The sequence below is a fragment of the Taeniopygia guttata genome, chromosome 5 (genome assembly GCF_048771995.1).
Source record: "Taeniopygia guttata chromosome 5, bTaeGut7.mat, whole genome shotgun sequence".
NCBI classification, from domain to species: Eukaryota; Metazoa; Chordata; class Aves; order Passeriformes; family Estrildidae; genus Taeniopygia; species Taeniopygia guttata.
Genome location: NC_133030.1, coordinates 51,783,478 through 51,801,975, shown reverse-complemented (window position 1 = coordinate 51,801,975; position 18,498 = coordinate 51,783,478). Strand labels below are relative to the sequence as shown.

General features: G+C 38.8%; 1 long non-coding RNA gene across 3 annotated transcripts in view; it reads left to right on the top strand.

Moving 5' to 3' along the window:
* Positions 1-18,498, top strand: part of LOC121470131 (uncharacterized) — a 98,586-nt gene that overhangs the window by 60,965 nt on the left and 19,123 nt on the right. For 2 of the 3 annotated variants that reach the window (XR_012056494.1, XR_005980782.2), the window contains 2 exons: positions 11,637-11,806; positions 16,609-16,766. This is a non-coding gene — a long non-coding RNA (uncharacterized lncRNA). The remainder of the gene's footprint in view (positions 1-11,636; positions 11,807-16,608; positions 16,767-18,498) is intronic. The other variant, XR_012056496.1, reaches the window with a different exon arrangement.

The following is an 18,498-nucleotide window of genomic DNA, read 5'->3' as shown; positions in this document are numbered from 1 at the left end:
GAAATGCTCCAGCACCACAATGTTTTGCTTGTATTGAGGGGCCCAAAACTGAACACAGGATTCAAGGTGCAACCCACCATTGCTGAGTATGAGCTCTGTCCTGGCTATGCTATATTTTTGATATAAGACAAGGTGCTGTTGACCTTATTGTGTATATTATTTACATCTGATCTTTCAGTTAGTAAAACAAAAAAGCACCATCTGCCCAACCACACTTTCCTTCCAGGAAATTGAAATGAGAACGGATGTTGTCTTTCATGCTTATTTTCATCCTTTATTTCATGTTTAACTCTTTGTACAGTCAGCATACACTGTAAAAGAAATGCAAACCAACATATTCATTATACACTCTTTCCCAGTGCACACAGCAAGGGGAGAAGGAAAATTTAAAAAAAAGACAGGCATAGAAGCATCAAAAAAATCCAACCTGAAGTAGATTTCCATGCCCAGTTATCACAATTAGAAGATGGGGACATTAATCGCCTATGTTCCTTGGCAGCTGTTTTTTCTTATAAGGTGTATTAGTCAAGCAGATAGAAAACAACAGCATAGGAGAATAGTCAATTAATCAAGGAGTTATCACTCCTTAGAATAAGATACGTGCTCTACCTTTCAGATTTCTGAGATGTTAGGGGTAACAGAAAGCCCCATCTCTCCTCCCATCCCCCAAATGAGAAATAAGCAGGATTATGTGTTTGTGCTTATGTATTTAGACATATATGTTAAAAAGGTGAAGAAGAAAGGCTTCCAGTTATATATTGATGTATAGGTATAGCAGTATGTCTACATAGAGTGAGTTGTTGTGGTAGCTGGAATTTTTACGGCAGTTCTCAGAAAATTCTTCAACATCTGCCTGTCCTATATTTTTTTTTTTAATGTTGTTATTCCTTGTGTAGTTACAATTAAGGAGCAACATGCCTATCAGGCATAAATAGTCAGGCTGCAATCGTATTCTCCAGGGAGCGCTGCTCTTCCCATATTCCTTTCACAGAAAGAATCTGTATACATGCAGTTTAATCTCCATGTTTGTCTGATCATCTGTGAGTGTCTATGAAGTAAGGAGGGAGAATGATGAATTGCCTCAACGCTCCTCTCCGCACTGGAGTAGACAGAGACTATTTTTGACAACCGGTTTACATGATAATAGCCACAGATCTGCTCAAATCTACAAATAAACTACATCAGCCTACTATGAGCTGCTCCAGTGATTCACCAATGTCATGCTTTGTCTTTACCTGAGTGCCCCTCACCCTGTGCTGAATGTGATCCCTTCACTAGGTAGAGAGGTTTCCACCTCTGTGTTCCTATACATTAAGAACACCTCCTAGTGGTTGTGGCATGGGAGGCCAGAGATGGCTGCAAACACCATCACAGGGCTGCACTGAATAAATGGCAGCTGTGAATCCATGGACTGCTCCTTCCCCTTGCCCTTCTTGGACTGTCAGCTTTCTCCTTGGCACAAATACGTACTTGTGATGTACAATTACAGTCCAAGTTACCATTTACAGTGTGCTCAGGGATTGGTTGCAATACTGAAAATTACCAACTAATAATTTTGGGGTTTTGTGAGAATTCTACTTGCAATCTCAAAAGGCTTTGTACAAAATCCAAAAATTTATTCTGGTATCAGAAAAAGAGGACAGTTTTGAGAAAATCGTCCATTTGTTTTCAGTGCCTGCTTTGTTGCAGCTGTCCTGTCTGACCTCAGATATTTCTTTGGGGCATTTGTTTCCAGTGCCTGCTTTGTTGCAGCTGTCCTGTCTGACCTCAGATATTTCTTTGGGGCATTTGTTTGGGTTTTGTTTTTTGGTGGTTTTTTTTGTTTGTTTTTTTCCTAAATGGTTCAGCACGGGTCCCAAACAAACACTTTAACAAGCAAAAAGCAAAATGCATTAGTGTAGATGTGAAACCATATATCACAAACTTGCTGCTTTGCATACCCATGCCAGATATATACCCAAGTCTCTGTTTCTCTGAGGCTTGGGTATATATTCTAAAATGTATTTTGAATTCTAAATCCTACAAAAAAGTATTTGAAATAAATTAGGTGTCTAAGTACTTTTGAGATGCAGGTTCCTAGACCTACATTCCCAATGTCTAAAATACAGATAATAGATGCTCTGCCTTACCCAGATGGCCTAAGGATATTCATTAATCACATTAAGATTGTGAGGTACTCAGCTGCTATAAATAGAGGAGTTTCATGATCTTCAAGATGGTGGTTACCTAGGAGATATATAGATCAACATATCCCTACTTTGCTTTGCCATTCCTTGGAGATAACATGGCCATGTTTTTTAGTGACTTCCAGCAACTTCCAGCTTTTACTGCTGCTCCGGCCAGTGCCAAAACCACTAGTAGAACACGGCTACAGAAGACATAAAAGCTGTGTTTTTTAGTTCGGTGGCTTTCTCCCTCTTGTCTTTCCCATCACTGTGGAAAGTCTCAACTCTCTGCATTAACAATTAGTAGCCTTTAAAATGCCCTTTTGGAAATTTTAACATTTTTATTTTTAATTGGAGGAGTGCAAAGCAAAAAGCTCGCAAAGCTATCTAGTTCTATGCTGATCTTTAGCTCAATGATAAACAACTCTGCTCACTTAAATCAATTTTATGTAAAAACAACAGTGAAGGCTGAGTGTTTTGCATGTCGAGAACCTTTTTGATGGAGAAACTGTGCAGCAGAGGAAGCAGAGAATTGGATTGCCTGTCGAATCGGGATGTACCACTGTACTGAGAATTGCTCAGCTCTATGATATAGACCCTGAGCTGCTAACAGATATCCTTCTTTAGCTACAAGACTGTGCTTTTGGAGTAAAGAAGATCACAACTCCATCTGTACTGTTGCTGTGATGTACTGAGTGGGAGTTGTGTACAGGACAGTGAGAACTGTGAAGTTCGAAAGTGGCCATGGATTTATTATAAAGAGAACTCTCGAGCTGTTTGGTGGTGATTTTTTTTAAAGCTTATCTTGAATGAAGCTTTTAAAGTTTTTGATGTGCTCAGTTAACTATCTGAAAAATTGTTTTACTTTTTTTTTTTTTTTTTACTTTTAGAGCTAAATAGAATTCTAAGAGCAAATAGATCATGTAATGTGGCTTTTTTTTTTTTTTTTTTAATGGCACTTACTGACTAGAAATGGAAGACATCTGGTAAGAAAGAGTAACAATATGAGATTTATATGCCAGCATCCCAAACTCAGATGCTACCTTTTGCAGGTTGACTATCACTGAGTTGGTAAACAAGGATATATCCTAAGGAAGTTCATAGAAAGAATATGAAACTCCTTAGTAGAATTTTATGGATGATTCCAGTGGAGAGTTTCAGAGATTTAAAGCCATTTGGAGTGTTGATATGGGCATGGGTTTGATTTTAATATGATTTTCAACCCCTTATGGAAGAATGTAAGGAAGTACGTCTGAACAAATCAACAGCTGGGCCATCCCAGTGCTCTGTCCCCAGGCACCACAATAGGTACTGCTGTTTAGGGAAATCCCAAAAAATATAGCAGCATCTTGCAATCCAGTCCCATCCACAATGATTGGATTAGGGCTATTAGAGGGTACACCTTCACTTAATCCATTTAGCATCCCTTTATGGACCTGTGGTCCGTGATAAAACAGCCAGATTTAAAACCCCTTAAAAAAAATGAAATCCTCCGGGGGAAACCCTGGCAAGCTCCTTTAGTCTGTCAGCACTGCTGGGTGCAGCTTTAATCCAGAGCTGCAGCCGCACGCAGCAGCCGGAGCGGCGCGACGGCGACATCGCTGCCGTGCGAATGAGCGGTCCCAGCACCGCACCGGCTGCACTGCACTCTGCACAGACACATCAATACTGAATACAGCGTGTTAGCAAAACAGAATGGAAATCTCCCAGGTGAAGAATGGCTTCACTGATTGCTTTGCTCTACCAGAATGGGGTGTGTTTTCAGGCATTCTGATAAATGTGTGCTATTTTTCAGCCATTCAGTGTGAAGTGCTGTAGGTTTCATATAAACTTTTATTGCTCACCACAGGCATGGAAGGATTGATTACATTGTTTGGGGATTTCCTAACTTCTGAGGCTGCCTCTTTAGCCAGCCTTAGTACAGTGTAAGGTGGGAACAAAATGCTACAGTGCTACTCAGTAGCCTGCTTTCTACCTTTGCATTTTTAGGATCAGGCCTTCTGGTTTGGAATGGGGTAGACAGCACCCAGCCTCATCCACAGGACTTCTGATCATCTCCAATGCCTGAATGCAGCTGGATTGCTGGTGATGAGTATTATGATGGTCTGCAGCTATAGGGAATAAGAGACAGGATTCAGGGGTTAATTCATTTTAATACTTATGCTTTGGTCAAAGGAAAAGGAGGAAGAAGACTGATTGTGGAATTGAGGTGCTGATGGTATCTGAAGCATACGAGACAATTTTGGTGAGTCTATGCTGAAGCCTCCTTCATGTAGGGAAATCAAGGGCAGCCAATAATTTTTTGAGGCAAACAGTTTAACGAGATCATGTGGCAGCTCCTCTGAGTGGGTCTCATGCATGCTGAGCCCTAATAGTTAACTCTTAGTGAATTTGTAAAATACCTTAGGATTCTGAATCAGTTACTAGACATATCACCTCTCTCCAGTTGTGACTAAATGAACTAATAATATTTCACCCATTCCCTTTTGGATTTTCAGACTTCAGGCTTACTAGAACTCAGTTTTACCAGTTATCACGTCACATATTCAGCTGATAATTTTGCTTTTCTTTGTAATATTTTTTACTTTAGCTCTAGGGACAAACATAAAAAACCAAACTTTATCCTGATATAAATTTCTTTTAATTTTTAGTAGGACTAGCTATAGCCCTCACAAAGCCACCAACCTGGATTTCAACTAAATTAGAACTTGAATCTACTCAAGTTTCATGCAGGATTCTTCTCACCAGTATTTATTAGCTATGAAGCACTCTAGTCTGTACTTGATTACTGGGAAAATGTAAGAAATATCTCCCTTAAAATGAATGTTTCATTCGTTGGTAAAAAGCTAGTAAAAGGAGACTGGTGCCCTAGGCATTATGAACAATACAGGCTTTCAATATAGAAATAATTCTATTCAATTAAAACAAATGTCTTTCCTGATGTACCATAGTTTCTAATTTCTTTAATAAGCATTCTTGGGAGGTGTTTATCATAAGTGATCCTCAATGAAATCTTAAAGGAAGGCTCTGTCAGAAAGCAGAAGTGTGATGTCACTTTTCTGCCAGGGAGAGTGGTGTAAAGCTCCAGGACAATTCCAGCTCAGAATTTCAACTCATGCAGAGTTGATGTTATGTATGGAAATGAGAGCTTGGACTATGGGTACACACAGGACCCTCTTTCCTGGAAATTCTCTACTCAGAGAGACACAGTGGGCAAGGAATGAGATAAGGAGCTAGGGAAATAGGTAAATCCTGTGCTACTGTGTCTACTGACGGCTTCAGCAAAGTGTGAGGACACTGATGTACTGGAGCTGTTTGTAGCAGCCTTGGCTAGCTCTGCACACTCCCAGACTCCCACCAGGGAAGCCACAGACACAGCCCAGCAGACACCACACTGAGCCAACTGGCTGTGCAATGGTCTATTTAGGTCTCTGAGCCTAATATTTCCTGCTGGCTAGTTGCCTCTGGAGGTTTAGCAACAGCCTCTGTGAACAGATATGGTGATAGAGCTTATGCTCTATCTACTGGCCTGAGAACAGAATTTTCCTTGTACATTCCTGGCATCCTTATCACCTTCCAACCTAATATTACACCCCCAATTCAATCCAAAAAACAGGGTGACTCAACAGACTTGCATTAAAACCCCTGAGGGAGGTTCACCATTTTGTTTTACTGCCTGAATAGATATGTGGGAGGGTAACAATGTGTTGAAAAGTGAGAACATTTAGGCACAGAATCTTCCCCAGAGTGAGCACTCACACTGCCTACCAAAGCAGCTTGAGGGCAGAATCTGGCCCTTAAATGTTATCAGACATCTGGGCAAACAAAAACAGTTTAGCTCAAACTGCCTCCATTTCTCCTGCTCAGAAAGACTTCAGCTGACAATGTCAATTTTTGAAAGTAAAGCCTGGTGAGTGATCAGATTCTTAGTCTTCCTTTCCTCTGAACAGAGATTTGTAGTCTCCCTTGAAACCAGTCAGCAACTCAAACTGAGAATTGCAGGATACAAACCAGACTTGTCCTACTACCCCAAAACTCATATCTGGATCAAAATGGTGAGACTGAGAATAGGGTAAGAAGCCACCTAATCCAAACCCACATAAATCTGTATCTCTTTTTTTTTTTTTTTTTAACTCATCATTACACCACATTGATTTCAGCTTATAGAAATTCCTTTAGACATTTTTCATGATAGATTATCATGTCTCATCCTTATTTACTCCTCATTTGCTGTCTCACATAGGTGTCTGATATTTTGTACAGAAATTCTTCACACAGCCCTAAAGGAGAGTTCATCTCTCATAGTGTGCACTATGCTACAGCTAGCAAAAGGGGAAGAGAGAAAAAAGACAGAGATGCAGAGAAAGTGCTGCTATTTCTTGCCATACAGAGTTGCCAAGTACTTTTCATTTACATAAATGACTTAATGATGATTGTATGATATTTAAAATTACTGCCACCCACCAGAGATGCCTTAAAACTTTTATCAATATGTCACTTTTACTATCTATTTAATTGTAAAAAATGCGAAGATCATTGGGAAAAACATAGCCTGTTGCCAGTCCCTAAAACCAAACTCTGTGACCCTTCATGATTAAAATAAAAAACTAGCAACAAAGATCCTTCTACTAGTATCAACATGATTTACATTTACATGAACAAATAAGCTGTTTCACACAATGGAAACAAGTAATAAACTAGGACAAGAACTGTGACCAGCCTGGGACCTATCAAAGACCCCTCTGGACCTGGCAGGAATCTGTTTTTTCTATCTCGGTGACAATCTCCCTGCCACCCCCCCCAGGTCTAATTACCTTTTTAAATTCATATCTAGAACCACCGGCTCCCTCATGGGATTAAGCACAGTATGCTTTGCAAATTGAAAATAAGATAGCTGTTAGGAATATATACTTGCCTCTATGATTACAGCAACAAACAATGGCAAAACACTAATTTACATCTATTATAATGGAGAAACAAAGCCCAGGATTTTCTTTGTGTTATAGGCAAGAGAAAAATCTGCAAAGGTGAGATTCTAAGAGTGCAGGCTCTAATGAGGGAGATTCTCTTGCAGAGCAGGTATCTGGCAGGATGACATCAACTCAAAGTTATGAGGATTCAGTATATCATTAAATTTATTTACCATAAAATGGATTGAGCTTATTTTTAATAGTAAAACTATTCATAAGGGAGGAAGTTTAGATATATCTGTGGGTTGGATGGCATTTGTGTGGGGTGAAAAAGTGCAGAGCAGTTGAAACAGAAATCTAGTCATGCGTGGTCTAGGATTTTTAAAGGTGTTTTATCTAGTAGAAATGAATACAACATTTACAAATTGAAAATAACTCTGTAAACTCAGATAAGATTGTCTTGGTAATATTTTACCAAGGAAGCAGCTCACCACTGCTTACTTTCAATTAGCCGTCTAAATCATAGACTATACAAAAAGCAATCCCTTCTGCCTTGCAGTAATAAAAAAGGAAAGAAAAGAAAAGAAAAAAGTTAGCCTAGTTCCTAAGAGTTTTGATTCATGTTGCTGAATATGGAAGATCTGTAATCTTCTCCTTGGAGTCTATATTTTAATGTAACTGCTTGAAAGTACTTCCCTTCTGCTGCTGGCAAAGATATTTTTTTTTCTGAAATGAATGGTGATACATTATAGATAAACCTTCACGATTAATTTTGTTTTGACTTTAACTTCTGAATAAGAATATAAGCTCCAAAGTAGTTTTTCCCCAGATAGTAACTATGCTGTTATTTTTGGATCATATTGTAGTAGACATTTAGAGAAGCCTAAATTTAGAATTAAAAAAAAAATTATTGTAATCAAAAGTTTTAACTGTAAGATAAAAAGTGGATTTTTTTTATTATTATTAGTTATCTGCAATGAATAAGTAAGTTCTTTGGAATCAGTATTCAACTTCACTGACTTCTGTCTACAAAATCCACAGAAGTAAAAGTCTTGAAGGGTTGATTGGTCAAATTCAAGAAGTTTAATTTTAATCTACACATTTTCAGTGATCCACTGGTAGCGTGTTTGTAAATTTGAGGAGTCAAATAGGATGGCATAGGAGCTCCTGCTGAGACAGTGACTTTGTAAGGGTCTGATGCTGCATGAAAATGAGAATTTTGACAATTTCAATAAAGTGAAGAGTTAGTTAAGAACCTGAAGAATAGACAGAGTAGTAAATCACTGTATGTAGCATTTTTACAGAAGCTAAATCTGGTTCATGAATTTGTCTGTAAATTAGTTTCCCTTCCTTCTCTCTGACTGTTTTATAAACTAAAGTTTATAAAACTTTATATTTTATATCTATAATCCTTACATTTGCCCAGTTCTTCTATTTCTACTGTAGGGTTTTTCTCATTTCTGTTGAAAAGCATTTAACCTGGCCTTACTGGCTGAACTTTTCACCTACTGTGGGGTTTTTGTTTGTTTGTTTGTTTGGGGTTTTTTTTTGTGTTTTTTTTTTTTTTTTTTTTATTGATTCTGGGAAGAGTTTTAAGACAGGGAGAATGTCCAGATAATCTGAATTGTCTGAATTACCAGCAGAGCTCCACCAGTTTCACCAACAAGGAAGAATTTTTTTATTCAAAGAAATATTAAAATTAAAAAATACCTGTGTGCCATTACACAATATCTACAACAAACTGTACAGAAAGGCTTTGGAAAGCTGGGTGCTATCAAATACACCTGAATGTCTTTACTTGCCTTCATAAAAGGATGAATAGTGGTTGCACTTCCCTGTAAGCTGTTAGCCCCAGGCAGGAAAGGAGTTTTTCACTCTCCATCGTCTTATCTTTAATAGTGATTTACTACTAGCTAAGCACATGCCCAGTATTTTAAAGCTGGTGGAGTGTCCCACTGAAATCAAGAGGTTTGATAGATACTGGAATTACTCCTTGCTGAAGAGTGAAGTTGATGTTTCACTGTCTTGTTCAAGAAAGATCTAATTATTGAACAATAATCTGATCTGTAAATTGGTCGCTTGAAACAGGGAAACAGAGAAACAGGGAAAACAAGAAATCAGGGAAACCGTGTTTGAGGGTTTTTTTGCATTACCTTTTCCTAATTAAAATATTCAAATTTTACAGCAATGAATTGGATATTTTCTCCTTAAACAAAATTAAATTTTACATAAACCTTCAGACAAATTCAGAAACTCCAAATTTCTACTTCATCTGTAGATTCCCCATGATTTTGACCTACCTGAATCATTTTGCATGTTGTACGTCTTCACTGAAGCTCCATCTACACCTGCAGGTGAATCCATTGCTCAGATTATGGTATAGTTTCTTCTCCTACAAAGAAGCTGGAAATATCTAAAATATTGCTGTCAGTGCTGCCTGAAGTGCACCTTGCAAGTTTTGCTTGCTAAGCAGTGGACATTTTGAGCCACAGGCATTGATCATAACCAGCCTCAGGGTCAGGTGTGTGATGCAGGTGGGCTTCACCTGATCCTAATACATAAGAACTGCTGTTTGCTACCTCTGTGGCTTTCATAGTGCACAGGACCATTGTGCAAAAGCAGAGACAGGCAAGGGGATCCCATATAAAAATGCAGTAACAATTTATTTTATAAAGAATTTTTGTAAGCCTCATGAAAAACAAGCCCATGGGCTGTTGTAAATAGTCCTTTGCAGATGTTCACTTGGAGGATACACAGAGCTAATTCTTAAAGCACAGTTCTTTGGAATGTGAGAAGATCTAGCACTGAGAAGCTGACCCACAGCGTTGCATTGCTAATATTTTTTGCTTATTTTTTAATGTGTTTTTTTTTTTTTAAGGACAACCATTCATATTGCAGTGGAATAGAAGAAGAATATCCTACATACTTATGGCATACCATAAGCTGAGCTACAGCACAGCCACCTAGCTGTGCTCTTTCCTGTACCTGAGCAACGTCTCAACAAAATCCCATGTGTATTATATGTGTATATATGGACAGATTTGTACCAACTCTGCATTGTTACACTTGACTTGCTCTTTTTTTTAATTATGTAAAAAAATCACATTAAGCTGAATCTAATTACTGCAATGTATATTAGAAGCAGGGCACCATCAAAATTTTATTTAAATTAATCAGGTTTTGATTTAAGATATTAAATTCAAATTAATCATGTAAAAATGGAAATGATCCTTGACGTGCTTCCAGCTGTGACTTCAGTCTGTTTTCTCGTGTGAGTCACTTTCGGGATGTCTTGGGGGGAACATTACGAAAATTCACGCCGGTGCTATTTCAATTAGAGTTATTTAGCAGGACAGATGTAAAGAATACGGTATAATTAAGAAGGAGCTGATGACACGGCTACAGATTTTCAGGATCAAAAAAAAAAAAAAACTGTTAGTGAAAATTGACTACTGGTCATGTAGTCTAAGTTCAAATATTCTGGGGTTAAGCACTCATTAATGATGGAATGAGGTTTTTAGATAGACCGTTGAACTCTTTCTCTGGAGCAATCTGCAGAATTCTGCCCTGGAAATAACTTTGAAGCTTCATTAGCAAGCAGATGATACCTGATAACATAATTTTTAAATTCTTAAAATAATTTTCATCCCCCTGGTGCCTAATCCTTTCTGGCCAGCTAACTTCAAAGGCCTTCAGAAAAGCCTAGAAGTGCCATATAAATGCCCGTGTAAGAGAGGCATTACATATGTACGTACATGCATACACTCGAAGCATTGTTAAAATCATGATAAATAAAAGCTGACATAATTTCTTCTAGCACTATTTGAGCAGAATTAGTTTGTGCTACCTGCATGCTTCCTGACTGAAACCAGAAAGAGGATAGGGGCTTTCCCACATAGATTCCTGATTTACTATTTATTTATAACTCTGTATACCATCAGTATTTCCACTGGGAAAAGTGATGTGCACATTGTTTTTTTATTCAAGAATTGGGTAACACAAACATCTTTTCTTACGTGCTGTAATAGTATGCAGCATAAACTTGGGAAATTATTTTACAAATTCTTTCACCTGAAATTAACTTTCCCAGGTAAAGCTCTCAAATTTTCCAACATGAAAAAAGATCCGAGACATCCATTCTTCTTGTATTTGCAGATCTCCTGAAAATATGTGTATTTAAACATGCTTCTTATGGTTGCTATCCAAGGTTCTCAGTATCTGTTCCCCTCCTACTGAGTAATAGTAAAAGCCAAGTTAAGTTTAAAAAATGCACAGTACATACTGTACACCCATAATTCTAGATTAAATATTGATCTCCATGGTGTTTTTTTCATGTCTCTTGCAATCTTTTTATTCCCTCACCAATGTCCCATTGTCATTTCTCTCTGCAAAGGAGCACACAACTGAAAATACTTTCTACAACTAAAATCACTGCTTTTAACTAAAATAAAAAATACAGTGTTATGAGAATAAAATAATTTGAATATCTAGCTCTGTATAGCTGGCAGCATCTCTCAGAAACAGATTCTAGAATCTGTAGAAGCTTTATTTGCTGTTTCAGGTCTGCCATACACTTCAGCAAGGAGCTGAACCCAAAGGAGGAGTAATGCACCAGACCAAGCATGCCTGGCTGTCCGCAGTGGATTGACAGTAAACAGCATATTACACTTACCACAGTTTACCTGTTATGCAGATTTCAAGGCAAGAAACTGCCTGCAAGACAGATATACAGTGAGCATAAACTCTTTTGTTATTGTGGTAGTAGACGGTGTTGTTACAGCAGAAGAAATAATATGATTCATTGATGGTTTCTGCTTCCTACTCATAAGACATAAACCTACATAATGATTGTTCTTTAATAATATTTAAAGATATTTTTAAACAAACTGTGTGGGAGTTTAAGGTAATAACGGTTTCGGTTTTTCAGGAAGCACTTTTTGGAAAGCACTACTTTAATATTAAAAATGGTTCCTCATAAGAAACAAGAATGTTGTAAGTAATTTTCAAGAAAGAGTATGACAAAAATATGCTCAATTTATTCACTTTTCCATTTTAAATTTATTTTTTCTTTTGGCATAACAGCTGGAAAGAACAATCTTTTTTTTTTTTCCATAGGCTAGGCTGTTGCTTGAATGACTGAAATGCATTTTCCCAGGAGAGATGCACAGGTTCATTTCCCATCTGGGTATTTTTCCCCCCTCCTGTTTCCACGTCCCCTCCTCCAGGACCAAAGCAGATTGGTAATGAACCATGGGTTTCCACTGATATAACTCCATACACACCTAAGACATATGTCAAACACAACAGTGCTCTGTGTGAAGTACAGATCAGCCCAAAGATATCTGTGTACCCCTTTCTCAGTCCTTCCCCTAGGCCTGTCTGAGTGGGCTCCAGTGACCATATTTGTAGCATGAAGACACATGGACTTCAGGCTGGTATCTCTGGTCAGTGAGGAACAGGGGTTAATCCCTTCAGGAGGAAGAGCACAGATTCCTGCAGAGTCCCTGGGGGAAGAGAGCTGGATGGGGGAGCACAGAGATGGTCTGAGATGAGATCAGGAACAGTCCTCAGGGCAGTCCAGCAGGGGACTGGCCTTGTCCATATGTCAAATATGATATCCCTGCCAACACCACTGCAGTCACTGACCTGTTAAACCCACAGAATTTACCAGTGAAATGGGATGTGTTGGCAGCATAATGGGGAGGGTCAGAAACCCAAATTGTGGGGAATTTTTATTTTAATGAATTAGAAGCTGAAACACTGAACAGGGACTTCATATGATGGTACTCAATCCACAAAATTTTTGCACAGTTCTGGTGCTATTCTATGACTTTTCTCATTTCACTCTGTGTGGAATAATGGCCATAAGATGAATAAGCCTTTTTTGTCTCTTTCCAGTCTGGTTAGACTGCAAACTGTATCTGTCAGTGAAGGACAATGCATTTCTCAGTGCATTGTGCATGAAGGCTTAGTTAAACCTAAAGCCAGTAAAGTATGCAAATAACATTGCTAATAAACACTATTATTTCTGTATCATCTCAAACTATCATGCTCTAATATTTTTATAGAACCTCTTCACTGATGGGGACTTTCTCAATCAGAGCGCATTTAATTGACTTGTCCATGATCTTAATATTAATCTGGGAGAGGGCATGGTTCAGGTCTATTAATTTGTAGTGTTTCCTCTTTATTTTGAAACACTATCAGTATATTTTGGTTTTGCCTTAGCCAAAATGTATAAAATATTGGCTATTTCTCATTGGTTTATAACTACAGTGTGACAGATAAAATATAAGGGCATGAGGTGTCATGGGACTCTGGAACTGACATGAAGACTGGTTAGTATATAAGAAAATTGTATATGGAAATTCTGACTTTTGCAGCTGGAGCCTTCATTCTGTGGATGTGTTGAGGTGTTTCTCTCCAGAGGCCATTAACACAGGCACTTGGGCTGGCTCAGCAGGAAAATCGGGTACTTTTGGAGAATTCTCTTGAGAAAAAGAGGTGTTGCAAAGGTGAAACCAATATTTTTACCAGTCCAGCCCTTTTGGAAAGCAATTTTGTGCAGCACAATAAAATTTGGGCCGTATAGTCAATGTTTTCATTCCTTCTAAGGCAAGAAAGAAACCACACATAATATATTACAGAGCAGACATGCTAATTTCTAAAGTGATTTTCCAGGCAACTGAGCATGTCCCATGAGTTCCACCTGCAAGCTGAATGTTTATGTTTAACTTTGGAAAAACCTTTTTTAGGCTACTGAGAAATGAATATGGCTGCGTAAATGCGTATTTTAGAGGCCCTGCAAAGCTCCCCATCACTAAGTGATTTAAGCCATTTTCAGAGGAGAGGTAAGCACTGCCCAGCTGTGAGCACAGCCTAAACCAGTGGAAGAGCCCAGGTGTGTCCTCTCAAAGCAAGCAGTGGGCTGAGGACACTGGGACAAATTTATATGTTCAGGACATCTCAGCCAGCTCTTCCCAGAAAACTGATACACCCAAACTTAAACCACCCAAAATACCGAGCTCGACTGTTAATTAAAAATCTGGTTGCTAATTGTGAGCCACTCTGCTCTAAGAAGCAGTAAATATTGATGCAGAGTACAAGTCAATGCTGAGAACCTTTCACTGTGCACAGCTAAACAGGCAGTGTAGTCAATTTTCCAGGTTGCATCAGGAATCACACCATCTTTGGTGTTGTTATTAACACCTGTAGGACCTAAATAAAAAAAAATCTTTATTTTATTTTTAGCAATATGAGAATTTATAGCTCTTCTGTTTGCCAAGAACAGTTCGTAAAAAAAGGAACCTTTAAAAGTTCAATAGATTTTATTTTAAATCAAATATTTAAGATAGGTTTTAAATATACTGGGATTTCTACACCAGTTTCACATTATTTTGGGAGCTGACTCTGGATTTTTGAATATTGATGGCTGTCAGTTTTGGACACAAAATCAGAATGCCATTCACATCCTTAGCTAGATGAGTGAGGGAGGTACTGGATACATTTGAAATTGCATTTGGGTGCCTGAGATCTGCATCTAATTCATGTAACTGATGATAAATATAAATTAGTAAATGAAATTATGTTACATTTCTATGTCCATGAAACACAAAAATCTGTAACCTATAGGATACTCCCCTGACCCAGAGGAAAATAAAAAATCTAAACCAACATAATTCTGAAATCTTCTTTTTTATGAACACACTCAAAGCAAAATAGGATTGCACAGGATTTTGTTCTGGTATTGAGCTTTTCAGACTGGAAGATATCCACAGTCTGCTCAATATAACCTTAGTACAGGCAATAACTTAGACAAGCTTTTAGTAAGTTTCTCTGGTTTTGATGCTACTTCAGCTTTTTGACCCTCATAGCAGGTAATTATAGAAACACTTCTAATTTCTCACTGCAGAGGGGAGAGGTGTTTAAAATTCACACTCTTCTAGTCAACTTTGATTGGAGGTGAGGTAAGGTAATCACTTGGGGTGAACACTGCATTAAAGAACCTTGGCAAAAATGAGACATCCTGTAGACAAGAAAAGGGAAGTTTGGCTGGAGGCATTCAAACAGTTCTATGAAAACAGGTGACTGCATCTGGGCAGAGAAGTTTCTAGAATGAGAGATACAGTCTAAAAGCAGAAATCTGTATTAATTTTCCCTCCAGATTAGAAGTCACAAGGAATCTTCATTTTTGTCTTTAGAATGATAAAAAATAGGTTGATCAGAATAGGTTCTTTTCAGTTTTAAAGTACAAAAAACATAATCTGTGATTTGCAAAAATCACCTTAAAATATTTTAAAATTATCCTAATTGAGGCTCTGGTTCACTTCATTTTTAAAGGTAATATTTGCTTGTCAGCTAGCCGCAAATTAAATATTGCAAAGTCTCACCATTTTCCAGTGTAGAAGACACAACTCTAGATGGGTTTCTATTTTGTCTGGATTTCCCATCCTTCCATTTCTGATGTGTTTACATGAGGGTATTTTTAGGACTTTATATTTTCCTAGTTTAGTAGCATCAGAGTGCTGTGAATAGCTTAACAATTCACTGGAAATTTATAGTATCTTAACCTGAGAGAGCAGACGCCTAATTATAAACTAAGTACAAACTGCAGCCTTGTCAGAGTGATTTTATTATCCTGATTGCATAAATTTTGACCCTCTATGAGGCTGTGCTTTTTGGGACGTCAGGAGTCTAACAACTGAAAACAAGCAGAAGACAGCTGCTTTTGGCTCACAGAAGTCTCTGGATATATTTAGCAATTCAGCCTTCAAAGTAAGCTGTTTTGCTGGTACTGTTGTAAGATGCATCATTTCTCAGTAGGACCCACATGTTTGCCTTAATCTGATAGAGTTCTCCTTTCTGTTCTTAACCTACTTCCTTTCCAGGAGGTAAGGGAACTTTAGCAGCAGCCGTCAATAGCAAATGAAGTGGGAGGAAGCAAAGAATGAAAAATAGGCTGTGATTTATAAAAAGAATGCAAAAATCTGTGATTATATAATGATGCACAGAATATGCCAGCTACCAAAGAAAACTATGACATCACTGTTAACTTAGTGAGCTCTCTATTTATCTCCACTCTGACATAAAGACAGCTTCTGAAGTAGTTTGAAAACCATAATCTTTAAGTCACAGTTGAGAAATGTTCCCTCAGTCCAAATTGAAGTCCAAATTGAAGAAAGAGAGCTTGTTATCTGAGGGAAAGTCATTGATCACAAGTAACTTATATTCATTCTGTTTTGAATTATAATATGAAATGAAATTCCATATAGAGTTAAGGGCTGATGTGGAATGTCCCCTGGAGTTTTTGAATTAAGAAAATAAACTAATGGAAGGTGGATTAAACCAGAAGACTTAATTGTGAATCAATGTTAAAGAGTGACCAAATACCACAAAAAATTCTGAAAACCTAATGTTTCTCAGTAGGGGAAAAGTCCTTATGAAAATATATGGGGTTTGCCTCCTGCAGGTAAAAGAGCAAGGGTTGGAAAACAGACCTGTATCTTTAAATGATTTCTCTTCTATTCTGTAAGGACAGAGGGCAGCAGCTGTGACCATGAACTCCCCATCCTCCTGTTTTGGTGCTTTGTGAAGCCAGTAGGGCTGCTGCACTGGGAGCCCTCCTGGCCACATGTGAGCAGCCTCTCCATCTGCAATCCTCAGTAGGCCAATCAAGCTGGCCCTGCATGAGGTAAGACGGACAGTCCCCCTGTGTGCCCCGAACTCCCTCTGAAATTTCAGCAGATCAATGTCACTGTGGTTTTTAATTACCCCTTCGATTCATCATTATTTCACGGACTTACACACACCCTGCAGAACACAGCATCACAGAGCACAAATAAACAGCCACAGAGCCCAGGTTACCCTTGAGGTGCTGCAGTCACCCTCCAGAGGGAAATGTCACAGTGGCAGGCTCCTTTCCCTGGGTAAAGCGACCTCAGGGTTTCCAGGCCAGATTCAGTCTCAGCTGAGACACAAGAGCAGCCACTTCACCTCCATGTTCTGGGGTAAGAGCTCTTATATTCCATAATAAAACTTATTCCTGTCACCAAGCGCAGGCACAGAGATCGGAACGGATGGTGGGGCTTCCGCTCTTCTCCCTTCTTTTCTGAAGAGGAAACCAATCTATCCTTGCAGTTCCTGCATAGTGGAAATCTATAAATATTTGAGCACAGAAGACAGTGGAGGCATCCTGAGAGACCTGGACTTTAAAGCACTCAGTGGCTTGCAAAAAAGAAACCCTTCCTGAAGGCTACCTGCAGCATGATCTGCTGCAGAGGTTGTTCTTACTCATATTAGCAGTGGTATCTGATGGACAGTCTTAAAGAGAGAATATCTCTCTGTCCTTCAATGTTCTTTTCCAAATCTCCTGATTATGTACAGAGTAAGGAGCACGGAGCAGATTTTTGGTTTAATTTGTGAGCCAATGTGTTTATCAGAGAGAAAGCACTTATCATATGGGGAGCACAAACTAGATAGGACCATGGGGAGGAAATATGACCAAAATTATCAAATTTTTATTAGAGCTCTTTAGTGAATTAATAGCCAAAATTTTGATCAACGAAGAATGCCAATATCACTTTTGATTCATATTGGGGTAAAAAAATCATAAACTGCAGCTCTTGGAAGATGATGACAGATGTCTGCCACCGCGTTTGCAATGCAGCATGCAGTAGTGTTCTGATGTACAGCACTGGGATCTGTGCATCAGCAGGGCAAATTCTCCCTGAGGGAGAAGATATGCTTTCTCAAAACACCACTGCAGAGGGAGACAGAAAAGAAAAGGCAAAAGACAAGTGCACGCTCTGTAGAAGAAAACAGACCTGGGAGAGAGCTGCTCACACTTAGCATCAATCATTTGTGGCACTTCCTTCCTAGCAGCAGAGAGATGAGACACCATGACACAGAACATGCCTCAACATGCAATTGTAAACATGTGAGCAATATTCTTGTTGGGAGTGATTCCATGTGGGTTTCACAAGCACACATTCCTGAGCTTGTTCTGCTGCTATTGTGTGGTGCTTGTAAGGTCAGTGACCACAGTGTCACGGAGGCTGGGCGAGAATGGGCAGAGGAGGTGCTGCCTCCCCTGCTTCCATGCACAGATGCTGCACAGTGGACATGAACTTCTCTAGTTCAGGAGGTCTGAGGCAGAAAAATGTCTCTCTCAGAGCTCACTGAAGATCAGTGGATGTCTTTCCTTTCTGTAATGGCTTTCTGTCCATACTGCAAATTATGTGTACAGCTGCCACCTCAACAGAGCTTTGACTAAGCATGGGAGCCAGTCTGTGTTGGCTGTAGTTAATAGGAATAGGAGTGCCTATGGCAAATCTGCATTTGCCCAAGCATGATAAAGCAGTATCTGTGTAAGAAGGCTTAGTGGATGGAAGCAAAGGAGATATTCCTCATAAATATTTCTTTGC